General features: G+C 38.0%; 1 protein-coding gene across 1 annotated transcript in view; it reads left to right on the forward strand.

The window, feature by feature from the left end:
* The window catches only part of LOC150093842 (amine oxidase [flavin-containing] A-like), a 166,888-nt gene that overhangs the window by 135,404 nt on the left and 5,789 nt on the right, over nucleotides 1–25,695 (forward strand). The window lies entirely within an intron of this gene.

Genomic DNA, 25,695 nt, shown 5'->3' on the forward strand with positions numbered 1-25,695 from the left:
TATCTCCACTATACTCCTACTCCTGATACTATACTCTACTATAACTCCACTCTTTATTTCTGTACTATTAGCATTGAGTTAATTAAGCTGTCTTCACCCCACTGAAGAACAATACAAAGATCAGATGGGTTTCATGGTAGTGAAGAAGGAAGTTGTTGATATGATCTTTTCAAATATGGTAATCTACCATTTGTCCGACCATATGATGAATGCAGTTTACTGTTCTGATAAATGAAGTACAATTACATGATGCTGTATCAGAAGTCATTTGATGTGCAGTGATTTGTTGAATGAAGTATCATTGTTTTGCAGGTCAGATAAATGGCACATTACTGTATAACAGTCTAACATATTGTTCTCATAATTAATAACAGCTATCTCCATTATATTTAAAAGGATCATTGTAAAAGCAGTGCAGTAACTTTGAGAGAAAAATATTCTTTTCATTTTTAGGAATGGCTTAAATATTAAACCACCAAGAGGTGAGTACGGTAGATGGCAGAAAAATAAGTGAGCTTATAAAGGTGAGATGAGAGAAATTGGAGAGGAGTTAGAAGACTTTTAGTTATGTATTCATTTTAAAAAAAAAATAATTTATTTTTTTTTAAAAATGAATTTTTAAAAAAAAAATGAATACATTTTTAAAAAAGATATTTTTTTAAAAAAATCACTTAAGTTCAATTAGCCTGGCTGATGAAAGATTATTTTTTCATTTGTTTTCATAAATGGAGTGTTCTTATTAACAAAAAAGAAAAAGATTCAAAATGATGATAATAATTCCTCTTTGGCTCAATAAAGTTTAATAGAATTTGACATTTAAGATCTCTAATAGGGATTTCTACATTTGATATCAACTGCTATTAATTTCACTGTTTGCAGTTGAATTGCACATGAATGAATGGATGGATGTCTACAGTTGAATTGCATGAATATGTGAATTTTAATGATTTTGTTAATTAAAATGAATACTCTTTCATTCGTTGTTAATATAAAATGAACCACTTATTAAGGAGAATGTTTGTAAACTTTTGACTTTGAATGCCACCATATTGCAACTGTATAGCTCTTTAAAACTCATTATAAATTAATCATTAATCAATTTAATTTTACTTTTTTTGCATGTTTAATTTATGGATATAAAAATATTATTTTAGAACACAAGAATAGTTTAGAAAATGAGGATTACACAAATTGAAAGGACTTATAAAAGGGTTGATGGTTTGCAGATGGATTTTGTGTTTGGAGACTGAGGAAAAAAGTGTTGTTGAATGGAGTGAGAATGGAGGCACAGAATCAGGGAAAACTAAAGCTATTATGAGGATACAGGTGAGTGCAGGCACCAGTAAGGCAAGTGTGAGAATGAATAAAAAATTATGAATATATCATAGTCTCCCCCTATCCATGGGTTCGCTATTCATGGTTTTAGTTATCCGCAATCAACGGTCTGAAAATATTTAATGGAAAATTCCAGAAATAAACAATTTATAATTACATCAGCAAAATGGATACTAGATCCAACATTATTTCAAAGCCGAATGTTTGTAGAAATTATGAAAGTTTTGTAATTTCTCAAGTGAACTTAACAACACTTTCATAGTTTCTACAAACATTTGGCTTTTAAATAATGTTGGATCTAGAATCCACTTTGCTTATATAATTTTGCATTGTCAATATGAAGCTGTATGGCTCTTTCCATTAGTAATAGACAATTCATAAGTTTTAAATTGTGTGCCGTTCTGAGTAGTTCTTGGTTATCAGATTGACTGTCACAGTATTGCAGTGCTTGTGTTCAAGTAACCCTTATTTTACTTAATGATGGCCCCAAAGCAAAAGAGTAGTGATGCCAGCAATTCAGATATGCCAAAGCGAAGCTGTAAAGTGCTTCCTTTTAAGTGAAAAAGGTGAAAGTGCTCAACTTCATAAAATAATAAATAAATAATAATTAAAAAAAACTTATGCTGAGGTTGCTAAGGTTCCATTCACATTCAGATAACTTTTATTGCAGTATATTGTTATAATTAGTGATGGAAGAACAAGAGGTCATCCCTGGAATTAAGGAAAAGTGCGGTTAACAAGGATGTGAGAATGAGGTTTTTCACCTGGAGGGTAGTGAATGAGTGGAATGCATTGCCTGACTCATTTGTGAGTTTTTCATCTGTAAATGAATTCAAGAAGAGATATGATAGATATTGTTTTGATAGTTTGGGTCTCCCGCGATGAGTCTACTGACTCCATTGTTCTATTTTATTCTTAGTTATTGTTGCTAATCTCTTAATGTACCTAATTTATAAATTAAACTTTATCATAGGAAAAAATATAGTATATAGAGTTTGGTACTATCAGCAGGGAGTCTTGGAACGTATCCCCTGCGTATAAGGGGGAAGAACTACTGTAGCTTTGCAGGTAACCTATCCTTATGATGATATGTTGAAAATTTGAGGGTTACAGAAATTGATTAACAGACAGAGAAAAAAGGAGAGATATAAGAGATACATATAAGTTACTTAATGGTTATTAATAGGATTAATACAGAAGAAAGTTGTTAGTAAATAACCATTAGGGATTGGAGAACTAGGGATGATCTCTGGAAGGAACAAGGATGTGAGGGCTAGGATTTTTGCTTGTGGAGAGGTGAATGAGTGGAATGGATTGCCAGAGTCATTTGTGAGTGTATTGCCAGTGAATGAGTTAAAAGCAAAGTAATAGGTTATTGCACAAATGTTGTGGGAGTTATATTGATAATAGTAAGGGAATTATGTCTGCACAGGTTAAGATGAAAGAAAGAAATAGTGGCAATGATTTTGAGGCAGTATGGTGTGAGGTAGAGGTTGATAGAAGGAATTATTTAGTTGGTTGTTACTATATTCTAGTGGTAAGACTTATACGTTGGTTAGACATAACTGGTAATTAATTTACGGAATTAACAACGCATATAAAGTAAATTAATTAAAGATAACTTTAATGAATCACTTCTATATTTCGACAATGTCACATTGTCATCTTCAGGAACATAAAGATATGGTATGTGCACTACAGGAACTAACAAAGCAAATGAGGCAGAAATTAAGACACTAATTTTGTTCCTAAAGTCCTAATGGTGCCCTCTTGCGGGCTAATTTGGTAGTCTTGGCCGTTGGGCTGAAGTTCTCATAATGAAAGTCTCCCAAATTTGGGGCAGTTTCATGCACCCAAATTTGTTGAGGTTAGGAACGTTTTTTAGAGCTGCTGAAGATTCTTTGAATAATCTTTCGTATTTAAATCCATCGCAGCAAGTTTAAATACGAAAGATTATTCAAAGAATCTTCAGCAGCTCTAAAAAACGTTCCTAACCTCAACAAATTTGGGTGCATGAAACTGCCCCAAATTTGGGAGACTTTCATTATGAGAACTTCAGCCCAACGGCCAAGACTACCAAATTAGCCCGCAAGAGGGCACCATTAGGACTTTAGGAACAAAATTAGTGTCTTAATTTCTGCCTCATTTGCTTTGTTAGTTCCTGTAGTGCACATACCATATCTTTATGTTCCTGAAGATGACAATGTGACATTGTCGAAATATAGAAGTGATTCATTAAAGTTATCTTTAATTAATTTACTTTATATGCGTTGTTAATTCCGTAAATTAATTACCAGGTTGTTACTATAGGCCAGGGAATGTAGTAGAGGATGGCAATGAAAAATGTATATGCAACTTGGGTTGCTGAACAAGGGAAGGGTAAGTATGTTGGACAAATTTAATTATGATAATATAGATTTGAGTGAAGAGATAGCATCAGGGAATAGTAGCACAGATCAATTTGTAGCACTCTTGGCAAATTCGTAGCTAACTGCCTTTATAATATGACAGTTTCAATAATTAGTAAAATATCCTGTTACTGGAACCCTTCAGGCACTGGTACTCTTGGCAGTTGTCCCAATGCTATAGCATTTCTATGCTACTGTTTGGGAATAAGGAAAATGAATTTCTTGAGGGACAACTACCTTAGGCAGTATGTAATGAAGGACACATCAGGATTGAGAGTCATGAATCTGATCATATCATCTGAGGAAGTGATGGTGAATGGGTGTTGCATCTGCCTCCAGTCAGTGAGAGTGATCATGAGGTGATTGGCTGAGTGGGGGCTAGTTATATGAAGACTTGGGTTGTGGAACACTGAAATGGGAATCTGTATACATAATGAGATTGATAACAGCAGTGTTCTCTGTGGTGGACCACATGGGTTTGTTAAAAGGAGGAGGTCATATTTTACCAATTTTCTTATGTATTGCAACAAGGTGACAAATACATTGGACAATGTAGATTTTGCAAAGGACTTTTGATAAATTCCATATGACAAGTTTGTAACTAAACTGGGAAAGATACAAAAAGAAAAGATGAAACCGGTCTGAGTAGTGGCCCTTCCCATTATGCATAGCATTTTACACATTCGAAAGGGTGTGTGCTTTGCATTATGGGAAACATACTAAGGCAAGTGATGTGAAGTCTTTAGCCTCTATATACAAGTAGCTCAGACATGAATATATTTCATTTGCAAAAGGACATCTTGGGTAAAGGATTAAAACCAAGTATATAATTTCTTGGTATCTTTAATATATATTAGAATCAAGGTAAAAATCTTTCAACAAAAGATTATTGAGTTGGATAGGTGATTGATTGTCACATAGTTATCAGCAAATTATGTATTGAAGATACTATATCCTGTACGAGGAAAGTCATTTGAGACATGTTTCTGAGGTCTGCTTTAGTGCCATTATTGTTTAACTTGTATATTGATGATTTTGAGATGCTGATGGAAATTTTTTCACTTGGCTATGCTACCAACTATATATTTGGTTTAATCCTTTATCCAAGCGTAAGCAAAAAAGTTTGTGCCTGAAGTATTTTCAGAAACTGGGGCAACTTGTGGCAAAGGTGGTATAACTTCTCATCACTTGCCTTAGTATCCCATAATGCAAAGCACATCTCCTTGCAGACATGTATAATGCTATGAATTAAGGGAAGGGTCACTATCCAGACCAGTTTCGATCTTTATTGAGGTCTCATCAGTGGGAGCCAGACCTAGAGGAGATGATATTAAGGTGAAAGTAATGGAGAAGTCATATTTCCATATACCAGTTGCCAAATACTAAGGCAAGTGATGAGAAGTTATACCACCTTTGCCACGAGTTGCTCCAGTCCTGAAAATACTTCAGGTGCAAACTTTGTTTGCTTACACTTGTTACCAATTATATATTTGGTTTGATTAAACCAAATATATAATTGGTAGCATAGCCAAGTGAAAAAACTTCCATCAACTTATCTCTAATCCAGAGAATTTTAATAATAAGGTGTGACACCTTTTGGCAACTGGTATATGGAAATATGACTTCTCCGTTACTTTCACTGCTCCCACTGATGAGACCTCAATAAAGGTCAAAACCAGTCTGGGTAGTGACTCTTCCCTTAATGCATAGCATTATACATGTCTGCAAGGAGATGTGCTTTGCATTATGGGATACTAAGGCAAGTGATGAGAAATTATACCACCTTTTCCACGAGTTGCCCCGGTCCTGAAAATACTTCAGGATAAAGTACAATAAAATTGAAAATACTTCAATTTAATTGTACTTTATCCAAGTGTACTTCACACTTGGATAAAGTACAATAAAATTGAACTTTATCCAAGTGTAAGCAAACTTTGATTGCTTACATTTGGATAAAGGATTAAACCAAATATATAAATCATTTTGAGGTGCGTTTTAACAGAAGGTATGCAGCTGTTTGCAGATGATGCAAAGTTGGGGAGAACAGATTATTGAGTTGGATAGGTTATTGATTGTCACATCGTTATCAGCAAATTATGTATGGGAGATAATATATCCTGTAAGAGGAAAGTCATTTGTGATGTGTTTCTGAGGTCTGCTTTGGTGCCATTATTGTTTAACTTGTATAATAATGATTTTGAGATGCATTTAACTGAAGATATGCAGCTGTTTGCAGATGCAAATTTAGAGAGAACAGTGAGGTCTCAAGCAGATATGGCATTAAAGAGGATCTGAATAGATTGTTAAGTAGACAAGTATGAAGCTGCCAGTTCCATGTGGCATTGTATAAGGTTTTGAAATTTAGTAGGATGTGGAGGAGATTGAGATCTGGGAATGGTGGTGGATAGGAATCTGAAATTTAAGGATCACATTGTTTAAGTTGTGAGATCATCACATTGGATTATGGCAAGAGGTCATAGTTGCAATGTATAAGGCCTTAATTGGATCTCATATAGATTATTGTGCAGGTTTGATCATTTGATTTTCATGGATATGAGGATATATTGGTAAGAATTTAGACAAGTTTGACTAAGGTTTCTTGTCTGTGCAACGAAGGATGTAAGAGCTGTTTGAGGATGTGCCATTTGTAGAGCCTTATGAATAGAGGTTATAAGGTAAGGAGTTGTTTTCAGGTTAATGTGGAAGAGATTTTTCATAGAATGGAGGGGGATGTTGAAAAGATTTTTCACTTGGTTATACTATAAATTGAAGACCAAGAAATTATATTCTTGGTTTTATCCTTTATCCAAGTGTAAGGAAACAAAAGTTGGTGCATGAAGTATCTTCAAGACTGGCCCATTGTATATACAGAGGCTAATGACTCCATATCAATTACCTTAGTATCCGATAATGCTATGCATTATCGAATACTAAGGCAATTGTGCATGTGTAAGGATATATGCCTTGCATTATTATTAGCCTCTATATGCAAGTAGTCCAGTTGTGAAGATACTTCACATGCAAACTTTGTTTGCTTACACTTGGATAAAGAATTAAACCAAGAATATAATTTCTTGGCATCTTTAATTTAATGGGGGGAAGACAGAGGTAGAACAAGAGGCTATATCCACAAACTGTATACACAGGAGAGTGAGGAGCAGGTTCTTTGAATAGAGTTGATGGTGAATGGAACACATTATCTAAGAATATGGTGAGTGTGAAAACATAGAATGAATTGAAAGCACGATTCAATGAACTTTTGTATGTCATTGGAGACCTCCTGTAATGAGTATTTTGACTCTATGAAGCTCTGGTGCTAATAATAATAATAATAATAATAATAATAATATTAATATTAATACTATTATTATTATTTGAGATCTTGCAAACAGGTGGACTTTTAGTGCATGCATAAAGGAGGCTTGGACCATAATGAGATATATTTGCAAGATCTCGTTTTTTTATGGTATTGACTATATGAATATGAGTTATTATTATTATTATTACCCAAGACCCCATGGAGTCAAAGACTCATCTAGGAGGTCCTTTTATCAAGCACACAGCTCATCATACCATGCTTTAAACACACTCAAACTCCTTGCAGACACCACACTCTCAGGCAAGGCATTTCAATCATTTACAACTCTACACGAAAAAACTTGCCTCTCACTCTCCTAACACTCTTTATACAGTTTCCAGGGGTGACCACTGGTTCTCCCCTGATCTCCCACTATTTTCTGTAGAACTTCTCCAGCATTGACCCTATAACAACCCCTTACCAACTTGTACCAGACTCCACCAGACTCTGCAAGTTGCATCTTCTCAATCTTTCCTCATACTCTATATTCCAGAGGTCAGAAACTACTTTAGTCAGTCGCCTTTAAACTCTTTCCAACATCTCTTCATCCTTCTGAAAACCCAGTGACCAAATCTGGGCACAATAGTCCATGTGTGGCCTAATCAAAGCCTTATACATCGGAACAAGAATCTCCCTACTTCTACACATCAGTGTTCTCTGCATCATTCCCAGAAGCCTTTGTGTTGTCTTCACAATTTTGATAATGTGTCCCCTAAATTTTAGATCCTTATCCACTATCATCCCCAGATCTCTTATTTCCTCTACCTCCAACAATATATTCTCACCAAGCATAAATTCTGCATCCCATCTTTGTTTTCCAAATTTTAAAACCCTACATTTTGCAACATTGAACTCACATCCCCAATCACTCAATTTATTCAAGTCTTCTTGTAAGGCCACAACATCTTCACTACTCTTCATGGTTCGTCCCAACTTTGCATCATCTGCAAACAACTGAATATCTCCATCCAAATCTTCGCCAATATCATTAATATACAAGTGAAACAGTAATGGCCCTAAAACAGACCCCTGAGGCACTCCACTAGTTACTTTCCCTTTCCTGGATATCGCTCCCCTATAAACAATTTGTTGATAATACCTATCAGATAGCCAGTCTCCAATCCAATGCACTAATCTAATATCAACCCAATCTGCTCTAGTTTGACTGTCGACTTATCATGAGGTACTCTATCAAAAGCCTTAATGAAATCCAAGTATATTACTGTGTATCCTTTTCCTCTGTCCAAGGAAACAGTCACCTTATTGTAATAAGGAAGCAGTCACTTTATTGTAATAAGTTATTAGATTACTAAAACATGACTTCCCTTTAGCAAATCCATGCTGTCCATCAAAGATAATACCATTGTTGTCAACCCAACTCTAGATCCTAGTTCTCTCAAGATTCTCCAAAAACTAAACCACAACACCTGACACACAGATAGGCCTATAATTTGATGCTTGAGTTCTATCACCTCCTTTATGAAGTGGCACAATCTTGCCATCCTTCCACTCCTTAGGAACTTGACCGAGTGCAAGACTCATATTAAAAAAATATGTCAAGGCAGGTGTCAACTCCCTGGCACATTCCTTCAAAATAAATAGTGATATATTATCAAGTCCCACAGCCTTATTAACATCTAGTTTACTCAACTGCCCATACACCTCTTGCTCACTTACAGTCAGTCTCTCCTCCCCCTGCATCAACTGCTCTCAATCTCTCCATGAAGTCACATTCACAAGATTGAAAGACCTTTATGAACTGCTCATTAAGTATCTCCACCACACATTCTGCAACAGCTGTCTTTATACCATTTCCTCCAATCAGTGTCATCCTTCCATAATCATTCTTTCTTTTGCTGGCTACATATCAAAAGAACTCCTTAGGATTATTTTTGGCTTCATTAGCTAACTGCTGTTCATACCTCTCTTTAGCTACCCTCACCAACCAAGTCTCCCGCCTTGCTTGGTCTTTGTACACCTCATGGAATTGGTTATTTCCACCTCTCTTATGCTGCCTCCACAATGCCCTTTTTCTCTGTATCGCATGCTTAATCTCTTTATTCATCCATTTAACACCTACCTTATTTAACCTTCTGACCCTTTGAATACATTTAAAATTGCTTCTACTAGATAGTTCTTGAATATCCCCCACCCCAGCTGCATTGATCTTTTCCAGCTACCTCCTCATTCCATGCTACACCTGCTAGCAGTCTCCTGTGCTCTTTATAATCATCCCCCTTGTAGTTCCACACATACCCTTTTCTCACAGTGGTCCTCGCACTGTGGGTAACCACCCACATAATCACCTCATTGTAACTCTCACCAATTGGTGGATGATTTGACACCTCATTTATAATTACATCCTCTGATAGAGATGACAAAATCCAAGACCCTCAATCCTCGCGTGCCCTCTGTTACATTCTGTCTGAGGTAGTTATCCCTCAAAAACTCAAGAAACTAATTTTCTTTACTTCCAGTTGCTATCTCATCATTCCACTCTATACTGCCATAATTAAAATTGCCTATAATGATCACCCTTTTCTTATTTGCTTGGCTAATTTGATTATACATTTCATTATCACCACCATCCACATTACCTGGTCTATAACAACATCCAACCAAGTATTTCATTCCATTTACCTCTATCTCACACCATACTGCCTCTAAACCACTGACACTATTTCCCTCTTGCATCTCTACTTTGTCTTTCTCTATCAACAATAACACTCCCCCTCCCTTTTTACCCCTTCTATCCTCATGAAAATCATCACATCCTTCCATCCCTATTCCTGTCAGGATGTCGTCCTCTTCCAACCATGTCTCACTTATTCCAACAATCTTTGGGGGAACAGACTGAATTAGTGCAACCATTTCATCTGCCTTGTTTCTTATACTTCTAGCATTTGTATACAAACACAACAGCTCATTTCTGGATCTACAGCTAGTTCCACTGATTCCACTCACTCGATGTGATCTCTCCATGTGGTTGTTTCCCTTTCTGCTTATTCATTTTAGAACCTTCTTCAAATCCATCTGTTTCCTCTTGATCCCAGATCATCTCCTTCCTTTCCTGTCTACACATGCATTCATATCCTCTTGGCACATTCACCTTTCTCACGCTGTTTACTCCTGTCCACCCTGAGCCTCCCCGTTTCCCTGCTCCTCTTGGACACCCATTCTCTCATTTTCTGTACTCATACCACTCACTTCCCCATTCATAACCACCTCTTCAATCTCTCCTGTCCTACTCTCCTGCTCTTCCACATCACTTCCCACTTGATCTGATTCATTCTCTCTCACTCAACTCACTTTTCTACCTTCCAGCAGCAGTCCCCCCACCCCCCCCCCCCCCCACCCCCCCCCCCCCCCACCCCCCCCCCCCCCCACCCCCCCCCCCCCCCACCCCCCCCCCCCCCCACCCCCCCCCCCCCCCACCCCCCCCCCCCCCCACCCCCCCCCCCCCCCACCCCCCCCCCCCCCCACCCCCCCCCCCCCCCACCCCCCCCCCCCCCCACCCCCCCCCCCCCCCACCCCCCCCCCCCCCCACCCCCCCCCCCCCCCACCCCCCCCCCCCCCCACCCCCCCCCCCCCCCACCCCCCCCCCCCCCCACCCCCCCCCCCCCCCACCCCCCCCCCCCCCCACCCCCCCCCCCCCCCACCCCCCCCCCCCCCCACCCCCCCCCCCCCCCACCCCCCCCCCCCCCCACCCCCCCCCCCCCCCACCCCCCCCCCCCCCCACCCCCCCCCCCCCCCACCCCCCCCCCCCCCCACCCCCCCCCCCCCCCACCCCCCCCCCCCCCCACCCCCCCCCCCCCCCACCCCCCCCCCCCCAATAATTCAGTTGGAACCCGATGTGGTATTCAATCTCCAATATTATTTAATTGGATACACGAAAAATACTAAAGTAGCAAGAAGTAACACAAAAAAAAAATATTTTAATGGAAATTACAAATGAAAAGAGGTTTCCTGCATTCTTAATTCAAATCATTTAACTCGTTTAAGAGTTGTAGGTAGGAATGCACATTCTCACAGGCAGCAGATTATACTATCTGCAGATGTGTAATTTCACGCAGGTTCAAAATTGCTAACTTCAGGTGTGTGTGTGTGTGTGTGTGTGTGTGTGTGTGTGTGTGTGTGTGTGTGTGTGTGTGTGTGTGTGTGTGTGTGTGTGTGTGAGATTCTCTTACTTTTCAGTTTAGCATCTTCATAAATACCAAAGACAAAAGTGGGACTTTACTGTGTGAGCTTGTTTAGCATTCACTTTGAAATATTAAATTTCTAAGAAAAATAGAACAAAACATCAGAACTGAGGAACGTCTCTCTCTCTCTCTCTCTCTCTGTATATATATATATATATATATATCAAAAATTTAACAGCTAAAAACTTTTTCCAAGGAGTAATCATAAGGTTACAGACTATTGTTGATAGATACTGAAAATTGTACGCGTACAAAAGTGAACTCCCCAAAAAAAAAATGCTAAATTCCTCCCGATTTCTCAAACTTTAAAAATATATATTAAAAAGATTATTATTATTATTATTATTATTATTATTATTATTATTATTATTATTATTCCTGATACCTCCAAGGAGTCCGAAGACTCATCGTGGGAGGACATCTACAATTCTCTCTACACCTAACCTCTACTACGAATCAACGCCATCTACCGCCCACTTCCAACACCACCACAACTAGTAATTTTTGTCTGTAAATTGCGTGTGTTCTGATGGGCCGATTTGTATGTATGCGGGATGAAAAACCCGAGTTTCCGGGAGAAAAAACCCTGCTACCTCCATATGAGATCGGCTAACTCACCTTCGATTGAAACCGACCAGATAAAGATTCCTCCCGTCGCGACGAGAATCGAACTTAGGCCTATTCCAATCTAAGGGCGCAATGTACCGTCGTTCTTCCAATTGCGCTACGGAGGCGCTTTTCGTGAAGATTAAACAAATCTTCACGAATGTGCATTTCCGTTTCTACCCTTGAACTTTGGAATTAGCTCAGTCCATATCGACGACTTTTCAAATGAAGATTAGATATCAGGGATAGAAGGGTTTTCTTCCTAAAACAGTTTTTTTATCCCGTAATTCCAAATACTCAGCTTCAGAGTACGGAAATATTGAATGTTTTCTCTGCGCCAAATAGGGCACTTTTTACATCACAATTTTTTTTCATGTTTTATGTAATTATATTACATCTACTGCACAGTTGGTTATATACATATATCATCATCATCATCATCATCAAAAATACAAATAGCTTGTATTTTCTCTCTCACATAATAAGCAAATGACCAGAGAACACGTGCAATTAAGAGATAAAAATACACTCAGGGACCAAAATATTGTGAAAACTTACAGTGTGTTGAGCCTCTTTTGGCCGATACAACCTCTTGCATCCGTCTTAGCAGAGACAACAGGTGAACTACCAAACGAGGCAGTACCATCGACTTGCGGATACTACGTCCCACATGCCCTATGGAATTCAAATCAGGAAAAGATCAGAGGAGCGAATGGAATGCTTGGATATGCTCTTCGAACCATGCTTGAACAATGAGAGCCTCACGACACAGAGCGTTGTTTTGCTGGTACAGTCCAGATCCATTGTGCCACATTATCTTATCTAATCCGAATTAGATAAGATACCTAATCCGAAACAATCCCCAGATAAGTAGTCAATGTGTATGAGAGAACCCGGTGATGTCTATGAGAACAATTCATCGGCCTGTTTTCAGTCAAACGTGCAGTCTAGCTGGCTGGACACAGTTGGTGGGGCGGTCATAATATGAGTGGAATAATAATAATAGTTTTGCATCTACCTTATTATCACTGGTTAACCTTGAGTTGTTTTGAATTACGGTGGAGCAACTAAGCTATGGGGCAATCAATGTATTGTTTGTTGCATGTGTGTTCTGGCTGGTTTGTCTGTTTTGCGAGATAAAAACCTTAATTTCTGAAAAGAAAAACCCTCAGCTGAAGGTGAGTTAGCCGATCTCCGTATAAGATCGGTTAAAACTCGTTATAAAAGTTCTCCGTGTTGTAGACGAGATTTAAACCTAGGGCTTATTCCATCGAAGAGCATTGTCGTTACCAACTGAGCTGCAGTGGTTTCCCATCACTAGCAAAATAGTCTTAGGAATTAGTTTTCGACTTTATAAAACAAGTAGCCTTGGCAGATTTTATTGTCGAAATTTTCACCTCGTGTGAAACGACTTGGAAAATGAAAATAGCTCATTACATAACAGAATCATTACGAGAGTTGAGCCATGGAATTAACAATAATATCAAATGATGGGTTGTATTAATTATCTACAGCCCTGTATGGTTTACCTTGAAAGGGAAAATAAAACTAAGGAGGAAAGTAATAAATAAGAAGGAAACATCAAGGTAGAAAACGAATCTTGAAATTATTAGTCATGTTGGATGGAAGGTAATAGGAATGCAAAAAGCTAAAGGACATTTTAGATAATTTAATGCTTAGTTTATTCCAGGAAGTGAATTTCATGTCATATTTGGGATTGGTTGGATGAGTTCTGAAGTTATGAGCTTTTCTTACAGTTACAGTATCCATAGGTAGAAGCTTATGTAATAGTTCTCAATGACACTGTACTGTTGAATAGCGGCCTCTGGTGTTGTAAAAACACAACGTAATAAATTAAACCGCCAAAAAATAAAAATAAGGTACGATATAAATAAAAGTAGATGGTAAAGGGAAAAGAATGTATTTATTTATTCACAAATCATTCCAACGAAGAATATTCAAATATTGAACTTATATATTCATTTAGTATCATTTAAATACTTTTTTTTGGTTTTTTACAAGCCGCTTTCATACCTCAAAAAAATAATTTTGGTGACGAACACCGAGTAGTTAGGCAAGAGTTTGAGAAGCAATGGTCTTGTAATGAAGTAGTTCAGGAGAAAGTGCAAACTGCTATTTTAAATGGGGAAAGTTCCTTAGTAATAACGAATACATTTCTGAGTATGTCGAAATTGGAAATATTTTCTGATTGGAAGTTCGGAAGGATTAGTAAGGGAAATTCATCGCTTAAAGTGAATAATTATTGCCCACTTGGTAGCATGTTTTAAATACTGAAGACAAGAAAATAAGAAACTTAATTAGGAATCATATTCAGGGTATTTTGATAATAATTACTTGTTAAGCATATGCACAATATGGTTATGCTAAGGGAAACTGTTTGATAAACTTGCTTGCTTTTTCACGGAGATCAAGCAAGGGAACGAGATCATGATGATGTTCAAGATGTTTATTTGGATTTCAGAGAGTGTTTCTCATAAGAAGTTATGGAACTATTGTTCTATATAAGAAAGAAGTGATTTAAATGCGCCTTAGTGAAAGAATAGAAACTGGTTGGCTAAGCGCTAAATGATTAGCAGGGAAAAATTAATGGACTGTGTTTTAGAATCCATGTTTTTAATAGACTCATTACTTGTTTAGATTTCATTATTAAACATAAACCAATAATGACTATACTAAACAGTACATACCCTAAAACTAGGTTCGATCCTAATCTCCGACAAGGGCTTCAACGGTTTCTAGTTAACCTATCTTTAGTGCCGTCACGAAGATGGTAAAAGGAAACTTTTACCATCTACGTGACGATCTTTCTTCATGGAAATGCGCATTTTTACCTCACAGTTCAGAAAAAACGACCGTAGAACTCACACGATTTCGGACAACAATACAAGTGAGTGTTTGGGAAGAGCAGCTGATGGCAATCATCTACCAGAAATTTAGACCTAAACTATAGGACTGAAATTTCTAAAGGCGATACGGGATTTATTATTTAATTGCTTACAACTAAAAGTTCTTTCTTACTGATAATGTAAAGCGTGGACAGAAAATAATGGATTGAAACTGAATGCAGAAAAATGAAAATGTAAATATGTGTAATTTGATAAGATGTTGATGATATTTAATAGATGCAAATTAAATTAGCAGATTTGAAAAGTGTTAATGAATATTTAGAAATTAAATAGAACTCATAATGAATATGCTGTGGTTAATTACGATAGAGTTGACATGTAAGATAAAGGAAGTCTTTGAATTCAAAGACGGCATTGAATTAGATAGCTGTTATATAAAAGCTAATCGACTGTTAATGATTTATTGAATTAATCTACTAGGAAACTTGATTAACGTTTAGAAGCTTGTTCAGAGAATGTATTGGAAAGACAGTATCAGCTTCTTGCACTTAATAAAAAATTGGTGAATAGGACAAAGACAAGACTTAAAGACTAGGCTGATGTTTACGTTAGAAAAAACTTATTGCTCTCACATCAGTTTTTTCTAACGCAATGGAGAAGCTTATCAACAGACAACTTCTCCAACACATTAAGAACTGCTATCTAATTAGTAACCACCAGTATGGATTTCGCCACACTAGATCTCCTGGCCTATGTCACGCACCTTTGGATCAATTCTATAGAACGGTTTGGAGAAACTTGCGCCACTGCTCTTGACATCACCAAGGCTTTTGATAGGGTCTGTCATCGAAGGATTCTTAACAAGTTACCATCATTTAGACTGCCTTCGTCCTTGTGTAAGTGGATTGCCAATTTTCTTCGAGATCTCTATATATAATGGTGTCCTCTCCTTAGACTTTCCTGTCAATACCAGTGTCCCTCAGAATTCTGTCATTTCATCCACTCTCTTCCTAATTTACATAAACAACCTTCTCTCATTGAATGCAAACCCTCCTGATAATAGCACTGATGATGAGAGCACACCCAACTCCACTCCTCCTGCTCATATGACAAACCTTGCAGTGCTCAAACATCTCAAGCTTCAAGATCATCTGTTATAAGTGCTCCGAACATCGATTTCCCCAGTATTCTTGATTGGAGTGAAAGCAACCTTGGCAATTTCAATGCTTCAAAAATGCAGTTCTGTTTGTTTTCTTGTTAAAAAAAAACAAACAGATCTTTTCTACTTACTTACTTTTGTTAATGTTCAGTTCAGCAGTCAAGATGAAATATCGCTTCTCGAACTGACTCTTACTCCAAACCTTTCCTGAACACAATCATATCACGCCTATAGCATCATCAGTTTCCAAAAAACTTGGTACTTCAGTGCAGAACATTCACTCGGTATTAATCCCAAATCTGACTAATTGCTCTCAAGTATGGGGGGGGAGTGCACCTAAAGCTTTCCTAAAAATTCTTCTTGCTGTTCAGAAAAGTTCAGTCCAGTTGATAAACGAAACTTCTCTTACAGACCAGACTCCCTTCAGCCACTATTCATAGAAGATAATTTTCTGCATTGTGTCTCTTCTTGGATATTTCCATGAACATTGTTCAGTAGCACTATCATTGATTATGCCTCCCATTTCTGCCAGATGTATAGGAACTCGGGCATCAGCTTCTCAACATCCCTTTGCAGTCGAACTGCATACTCACCGAAGCTGCTACTTTCAAGTATCTTTCATTCATTCAGGAACAATTGGAAAATAATAATTTCCCAAGTGATTACTTTATCCGATATCTGTGCGTATGGCCGGTTTAAAAATCGCATCAAAATTCAAATTATCCGTTGCCACCACGAAGAGTAAACCCTGTGTGCTTCTCTCATAAATAGTGAGGGTAAAGGTGGTTATTGTTCATTTGCTTTCCATATTTATATATATTAAAGATATCAAGAAATTTTATACTTGGTTTTAATCCTTTTCCCAAGTAAGGAAAACAAAGTTTTGCGAGTGAAATATATTCATGTCTGAGCTACTTGCATATAGAGGTGTGTATAATGCAATGCATAATGGAAAGGGCCACTTGTCCAGATTGGTCTCGACCTTTATTGAGGTCTCTTCAGTGGGAGTAAAACCGGGAGAGATACGAAGGCAGAAGTCATATATATCTCATATACAAGTAGACAAAAGGTGCTTGACCATCTTAATAAAAATCTCTGGATGACAGAAAGTTGCAGAAAGTTTTTTACCTTTGATTTAAAATACGTTAAAGATACCAAGAAATTTTATACTTGGTTTTAATCCTTTTCCAAAATAAGCAAGACAAAGTTTTGCACGTGAAATATATTCACGTCTGAGTCACTTGTATATAGAGGCTAATGACTTCATATCACTCGTCTTAGTATGCATCCCATAATGTACACCTCATTTTAGGCGTGTAAAGATACGAGGTTATTTTAAACCTGGTATTACTCCATTTCCCAAGTAAGCAAACAGACAAATATATCAAGTTTGCGCCTGCAAGTATTGCAAGTCTAGGTGATTCCACACGTAGTGCAAGACCAAGGCAACTCATGGTAAAAGGTGGATAAGCTCTGATCACTATTCTTAATATTTACCCTTAATGCAAAGCACATCTCCTGGAGGAGATGTATGATGTTTTGTATTAAAGGCAAGGGGGCCACTACCCAGACCAGTTTCGACCTTTATTGAGGTCTCATGAGTGGGAGCCAGGCTAGAAATACCAAACCAAGATTTTAGTAATACAGAGCTTATAAGTATTTTACCAGAACAAGTTACCATAAGGTGTTTTAACCTTATTAAATAAAAATCTCAGGAAGAGAGATAGATGTAATAAGGTAGTAAGGTAATAAGATATATATATATATATTATAGGTGATGGTGCAGAACATCGTCGGTAGAGTGGAAGTGACGGAGGCCATGAAGAGGATGAGGAATGGAAAATCGGTGGCCCCCGACAGAATTCTAGTGAAGACATGGAAAGCACTGGGGGAAGAGGGAATTGACCTGCTGTGGGACCTGTTCATGAAAGTTTGCAAACAGGAAAATATACCTGAGGAATGGAGGGAGAGTACTCCTGTCCCCATCTACAAGGGTAAAGGGGATGCACAAGACTGTAAAAATTACAGAGGAATAAAGTTGATGTCCCACACAATGAAAATCCTAGAAAGGGTTCTTGATGGCAGATTGAGGAAGGAGGTGGAGATTGCAAAAGAACAATTTGGCTTCATGCCGGGTAGATCAACAACAGTGCTATCTTTGAGTTACGGCAAATGATGGAAAAGTATCGAGAGAAACAAAAGGAGCTACATCTGGCATTTATTGATCTGGAGAAAGCATACAATAGAGTGCCAAGGCAAGAAGTCTGGAGGTGTCTGAGGGAGAAGAAGGTGCCGGTGAAATATGTCAGGTTGTTGCGGGAAATGTACAGAAATGTGAAGACAAGTGTTCGGACCTGTCTGGGACTGACAGAAAGTTTTCAAGTAACAGTTGGCTTGCATCAAGGGTCAGCATTAAGTCCGTTGCTGTTTAATATTGTGGTGGAGGTCGTAACAGAGGAGGTGAGAGAAGATGCACCTTGGACAATGTTGTATGCAGATGACATCTTGGTGTGCGCAGATTCAAGAGAAGAAGGGGAACTAAACTGGAAAGATGGAGAAAAGTACTGGAAGAGAGAGGTATGAAACTGAGCAGAAGTAAGACTGAGTATATGTGTTGCACAGTGGGCGGCGAACAGAAGACAGATCTGGAGCTGGAAGGAAATGTCATCAGGATGGTGAGAGACCTTAGATACTTAGGTTCAACAGTGGAAGAAGATGGAGGAGCTGAGAAGGAAGTGGGATGCAGGATACAAGCGGGTTGGAGGAACTAGAGGGAGATGGCTGGAGTGTTATGCGATAAGAGGGTGCCGATCAATCTGAAAGGCAAAATCTATAGGACAGTAGTGAGGCCAGCTATGATATATGCTATAGAAACTGTGGCCCTGAGGAAAAATAACATCAGTAGGATGGAAGTAGCAGAGATGAGAATGCTTAGGTGGATGTGCAGTGTGACCAGAAAGGATCGTCTGAGAAATGACTGACAGGGAAACAGTGAAAGTTACGAACTTAGGAGCAAAAATACAAGAGGCAAGGTTGAGAAGGTTTGGTCATGTGATGAGGAGGGAGGACGAATATGTGGGAAGAAGGGTCATGCAGATGGATGTGCAAGAAAGGCCGAAGCGTGGGCGGCCAAAGAAGAGATAGAGGGAGCTGGTAGAAGAGGACTTGAAGATGAAGAACTTTGATGAGGTGACAGCCCAAGACAGGAAGGTGTGGAGGAGACTCATTATCAACAGTGACCCCACTTAAGTGGGAGAAGCTGCAGAAGAAGAAGAAGAAATGATGGATTTATACGCAAATTTAAATATAATATCGATAAACGCCATCTAGATGTATTCAAATTAACTATTACTTCCAATTCATTAGTTCCTGTTTAGTAGAGCATTGTTGAAATTAAGCAAAAATTCATTAACTGAAAACGACTTTTTAAGCAGATTCAAATGTAATAAATGATGAATTCATTAAGCCATTTTATCAGTAAGTGGATGTGGCTACGGGCATGTAGTCACATGCTGACTATTCACATTACAGGAGAGTAATATATAATTAATTAATAATTAATAGCAGCATGAATAAATAATGTATTATATGCTGGCTGAATAAATAACAGCACTAATTGCAAAAGAAATGAATTTAATAATATTTTATTAAATTATTTTCGACAACTAAACAGTATTTGGCAAATTTTCAAAAATCACAATTATATTGTGATGAAATGCTAAAATTAAATGTTGTAAATTATATGAAAAGTTTTATAAATTATAATAAAAAAAAACTAAAATTACATAATTTAACTTCATCTATAGTTATTCAATTATTTTCAATTTGGTTGGAAATACCTCGGTTGGAATCCCGTCTACGACACGAAGCATGTGTATCAGGACATTTCAAGGGCGAGTTAACCTATCTCATTCGGTGTGGAGGTTTTTTTCTCCCTTCCGGAAAGTGGAATTTGCGTCCCTTAAAACAGCAAACCTGCAGCGTGAACAAACATGTCTAGCAAACAGAATACTGTTTACAAGGAAGTTAACGGAAAACCATCTTGTTCTATAACAATTCCCTCGTCATGCAGCATTGAACTGCACCAATCATTGATGCATGTGTACTTACATATACATACATTTTTTGGGTTCGAGGTTATATTGTGAATGGTCGGTGTAATTTAGAGCTCGTGTAAATATGGTGATTTTTATGTGTGTGTGTGTGTGTGTGTGTGTGTTCTTTCACTAGAAGATTTGAGTTTTATAGTATATTAAGCTAGATTTTCGTGTTTTTAGAGTATTTATCTTTATAACAATTTTTATTGCAATGCTTTAATATTAAATACATGTGTAAAATGGCGCCAAAAACGCAGGAAAGAGGAAACGCTAGCAAAAACAGCGAAGTGGTGAGCAAGAAGGTTTTCTCTCCACTAAAGAGGATATTGAAAATACAGTAATTTAACCTCCGAGATCGCTAGGCTAAAGCAGATGATTAGACAGACTACGACAGAACTATTGAAAGTCGAGTGGCATTTAAAGGAATACAGGAAGAATAAAAAAGTTCAGCAACAAAATGGAAAACAAAACACGGAATCAGGTAAGTTAGTGCGTAGTAACAAAAATCTGGAAAGCAAAGTGGATTATAAAAAGAAGGATGCTATTTGGAATGGCGACTCTATCCATAAAACATGCCATTGATGAGCTGGTTATAACGTCAAGTTTTCCCATTGCACTATTGTACAAACTGGTATCGAGTGCAAAGAGTACAGTATTTTTAGGAAGTATAGAGAGAATAGGAGAGGAGAGGGGGGGGCATACTGCTAATGATATCAAATAACTTGAATTCAGTTAGAGTTGAGACTTATGATTGTAATACTGGTAACAATTCTTCACATGGCAGTAAGTTTGAAGCCATCTGGTGGGAGATAGTGCTAACAAATACAGAGTGGGGTGTTATTACATCCCCACTGTATTATTTATTGCTTACTATTTAGTTCTTGTTGCTAAATAAAAATTCGGCAATAAAACCTGATGGAATAACTGCACGGATGCTAAAAGAGTGGTCAGCTGAACTGGCTATTCTGATCAGGCTATATAATCCGAGTCTCAGAACAGGAAAGATTCCATAGCAATGGAAGGAATGTATGGTTATCCCATTGCACAAGGGTGGTGCAAAGACCGATGTATCCAACTATCGACCAATCAGTATCTCAGGAGTGGTGGTGAAGATGTTGGAAAGGTTGGTTAGGGCTCGCATTCAGAAAAGGAATGACAGAGAATCTCTACTTTGCAATGAACATCATGGATTTACTAAGGGAAGGTCACATTTTAGCAACTTACTCACATTCTATAATAATGTTATCACTGAGTTAGACAAGGGGAATGGATACACTGATGCTTTAGATTTTGCTAAGGCTTTTCACAGAATACAGCAGGGAAGACTTGCATTAATTGGAGAATATAGGACTGGATTATAAACTATTAGCATAGATAAGAGGATGGATAACTGACAGATATCTAATAGTCCATTGTTATTCAATCTGTATATTAATATTATTGGGAAGGATTTGATATGAGATATACATCTATTTGTTAATGATGAAAAGTCTGGAGAAACTAATAACTGGTATGAGGCCTAACACAGAGAGTCAGGGAAACTAAATTATAAAGGGAGGTATGTGCGAATGCGAGTGTATGAACGACCATGTTATATAACTGTGTTATATAACATGACGCGAATGGGCCTTGCCATGGAAATGTTGAGAGGAGAGAACGATTTTGGGGTTTGTGTTCGTCCGGTTCGGACTCATCAAACGTGTGCAAAGGTGTCTACTTGCATTAGAGAATGGAGATCTGCAACTTATCAAACTGTGTTAGGCAGACTGCAGACAAGACAATACAAAAGGAAAAACAGGTAGATTATTATGTCTGTACACGAATGCTAGGAGTATCAGAAACAAAGGGATGGAGTTTGTTGCCTTAGTCAATATGTTGCGACCTCAGATTGCAGGTATTAGTGAGACCTGGCTATCAGAATTAGACATGCTAACTGGTATCGAGTGTCAAGGGCACACTGTTTGTAGGAAGGATAGAGAGGATAGGAGAGGAGCGGGGTGTTGTTAATGATATCGGATGACTTGAATCCGGTTAGAGTTGAGACCTATGATTGTAGTACTATTACTAACAATATTTCATGTGGCACTGAGTTTGAAGCCATCTCGTGTGAGGTTTAAGAATTTAACAAGATCAATTACATAGCGGAGTGTTGTTACAGACCTGGTGGATCGGTTGCTAGTGATGAAGAAATGCATCATCAAATAGAAAAGATGAGCACGAAAAGAGTAATCATAATAAAAAAAAATCAGCAAACGTATTTTTATTCGTTTAAACGTATTGTATATAGGGAATAGAAGAGTTCGTGTAGCCCTATCTAACTTTTGGAGAGTGAGTGGGCAGTTCAATCTCCACTGGCCCAAGGCTATCACTAATTAAGCGGCACGCAATGAAGAGAGACGGCTCAACAAGTGTCGCCATCTCGCGATCCCTAACCCTACCACAATATTTAATGTCTGAAATAATGTGGATTCTACGGTCTATTTTCTTGAGTTTACGGGACTAAAAACCCGAGTTTCCGGGAAAAAAAACCCGCTTGCCTGTGCCAGAGATCGACAGACTCAGGAACCGGTCGAAAAAAGGCTTAGAAAAATTTCCTGTAGTCGACGACTAGATTCGAAACAAACTCTTCCTTCGTGCGGTCAAGTACTGTGGTGTGCAAACGCCACATCCACTGAGCTACACAGGCTCCAGTAATCATAACGGGAGACTTAAATTAGCCAAATATTGATTGCGTAGCAGCAGAATCTCATGAGAAGAATGAAAATGCATTTATTGAGCTGTTGCGGGACAATTTCCTCAAACAGAAGGAACTCGAGGACAAAGAGTGTTAGATTTCATTATATTGTCAGGAATCGTTTCAGTTAAAGATGTAACTATTCTGCCTCCGGTTGGCAACAGTTATCATGTGATACTCAAATGGGAAGTGACTAATTTTATTAATGTTTCATTCAGATAAAGTCACATGCTGAACTACAAAGCAATACATTATGACCAACTGAGGGGTATACCGAGTTCAGTGGAATGGGATCAGTTGCTGGATGGAAAGAATATCGACAGTGCAGGAGAAGTATTGAAATAACACTTGAATGATGCGATATCAGAATGTGTCGCGATAGTTCGAAAAATAAATAGAGTAGGAGTCAAATAGATGTGTAATCCTATTAAGCAAGAGATTCGTAAGAAAATGACGATGTGGAAGGAATACCGTGCGCATATGGATAACGTCCATTATGAACGTTATAAGCAGCAGGCTAGAATTGCCATAACTGTTGTAAGGATAGCAAAGTCTGAGCATGAAAAGAAACTGGCTCTGCGTGCTAAAGACAGCTCACAAGAATGAATATGAAAGAATAATTCTTCTAAATCCATACGGTGTTAGGGTTACAGATGCAGAAGAAATTGTTCAATTAATGAGTGCTCATTTTGTTAAAAGCTATCAATCTGGTATAATCTACATTGAGCCCACTGTTACCTCTTCACTAGATGAAGAAATGTAGGTATATGAGGACGAGGTATTAGAGCTGTTGCACAAATTGAATAAGAATTCAGCAACGGGGACTGATGGGATATCAGCACGTGTGCTAAAGGATTGTTCGTCTGATCTGGCTATTCCTTTGACCAGGCTTTTAATAGGAGTCTCAGAAAAAAATTCCGCAGGAATGGAAAGAATGTATGGTAATTCCTTTGCACAAGAGTGGTGCAAAGACCAATGTATTCAACTATCGACCAATTAGTATCTCAGGAGTGGTGGTGAAGATTTTGGAAAAGTTAGTTAGGATTCGCATTCAGAAATGGGTTTATAGTGAATCTCTACTTTGCAACGAACAGCATGGGTTTACTAAGGGAAGGTCATGTTTTAGTAACTTCCTCACATTCTATAACAATGTTACCATTGAATTAGACAAGGGGAATGGATACACCATGATAATTTTGGATTTTGCTAAAGCTTTGACAGAATACAGTATGGTAGACTGTTGCATAAATTGGAGAAGATGGATTTGGGTTATTAGCGTGGATAAGAGAATTGCTGATGGAGAGAAGAGACATCAGAAACTGGTATATGCAGGATGTGAATCTGCAAGGTTTTAGGTAACTAGTGGTGTATTAGTGCTTGGTCCACTGTTATTCAATCTGTATATATTATATTGGGAAGGATTTGACAAGCGACATACAGTTATTTGGTGATGATGCAAAGATAGGTAGGATAATCAGGAATGCTGATATGCAGTACTTGCAGACTGATTGAATAGGCTGGAATTGTGGACATGGGAAAATGTTTGTCAGTTCAATGTGAGTAAATGTAAAGTCATTCACTGCGGCATGATTAGATAACCAATATAATATTATTTTGGTGGGATTAGGCTAGAATAAACTGATGAGGTTAGGGATATTAGAGGTTAATAGATAGGAAGTTGAAGTTTAGGGGCCATGTGGAAAAGATTGCAAATACAACTCAAACGATAATTTCAATGCTGAAAGAATGTTCATATGTAAAGATAAGGATGTTATTTTGCCTCTTTACAAGGCCTTGATAAGACCTCACTTGGACTATTGTGCACAGGTCTGGTCTCCGTTGTGATTTTGATATACGAGAGAGTACAAAGGAGAGTTTTAAAGGATTGTGGAATACTGATTATGAAGACAGATTGAGAATTTGTGGACTGTAGACACTAGCAAACAGGAGATGGAGGGGTGATATGATTGAGACTTACAAACTTCTGAAAGGATCATACAAGATTTCAATTGATGGAATTGAATATTATATTGAACTATATTTTTCAATTTATGGAGGGTGGGGAAAGAACGAGAGGGCATCATTGGAAGCTGAGAATGAAGGCCGCCAAGGAGGTTGTGAGGGCTAGATCCAAAGACAATCCATTCCAATCACGCACCTCCCAGAGGATGGTGCATGATTGGAATGGATTGCCTTTGGATGTTATGAGTGCAAGCAGTGTGAATGAATTCAAGAATAAATATGATAGCTGGTGCGTGTATTATGTGGCCTCCCTCGATGAGTTCCTGACTCACTGTAGGTCTCTCTTAATAATAATATTATATTTAGACTATATAATTTACACAATATCAGTAATTTATGTTACATTACAACGACTGGAAGTTAATGTTATTGGCAAAATTAATTAATTCGAAGTATTACCTATGGATAAGTTCTGTTTTGACACTGGCCACTTGTCAAAAACACTTGTCTGGCCACTTTGAAGAAAAAGCTATTAATTCCTTTCACTTTAAACCAAAAGTCTGGAACCGCTATATTGATGATATTTTACTCATCTGGGAAGACGGTGTAAATAACCTCTATTTATTTTTAGACCACCTAAACAAGTGCCATGAAAAAATCTTTCACCTTCGAACTGGAATCAGATGACTGCCTTCCCTTTTTAGACCTCAAACTTTCCAGATGTGCTGAGAGCATTAAATTCTAAATTTTTAGAAAGCCTACTCATACTGATAGATACCTTCATGCTTCCTCCCATCACTATCCCCCACAAAAATGTGATATTATTTCCACCTTAGCTCACCGAGCCAAATCATTACTTACAGAAGAAACAGAAATTAAAAATGAACTCCTTTTTCTTAAAAAAACTTTCATTAACAATGGTTTCTCTCCAAAGAAAATTGACAAATTTCTTTCCCCAAGGCATTCAACT

Source organism: Typopeltis vanoorti, chromosome 23 (assembly GCF_054136105.1).
Source record: "Typopeltis vanoorti isolate ZY-2024b chromosome 23, IOZ_Tvanoo_1.0, whole genome shotgun sequence".
NCBI classification, from domain to species: Eukaryota; Metazoa; Arthropoda; class Arachnida; order Uropygi; family Thelyphonidae; genus Typopeltis; species Typopeltis vanoorti.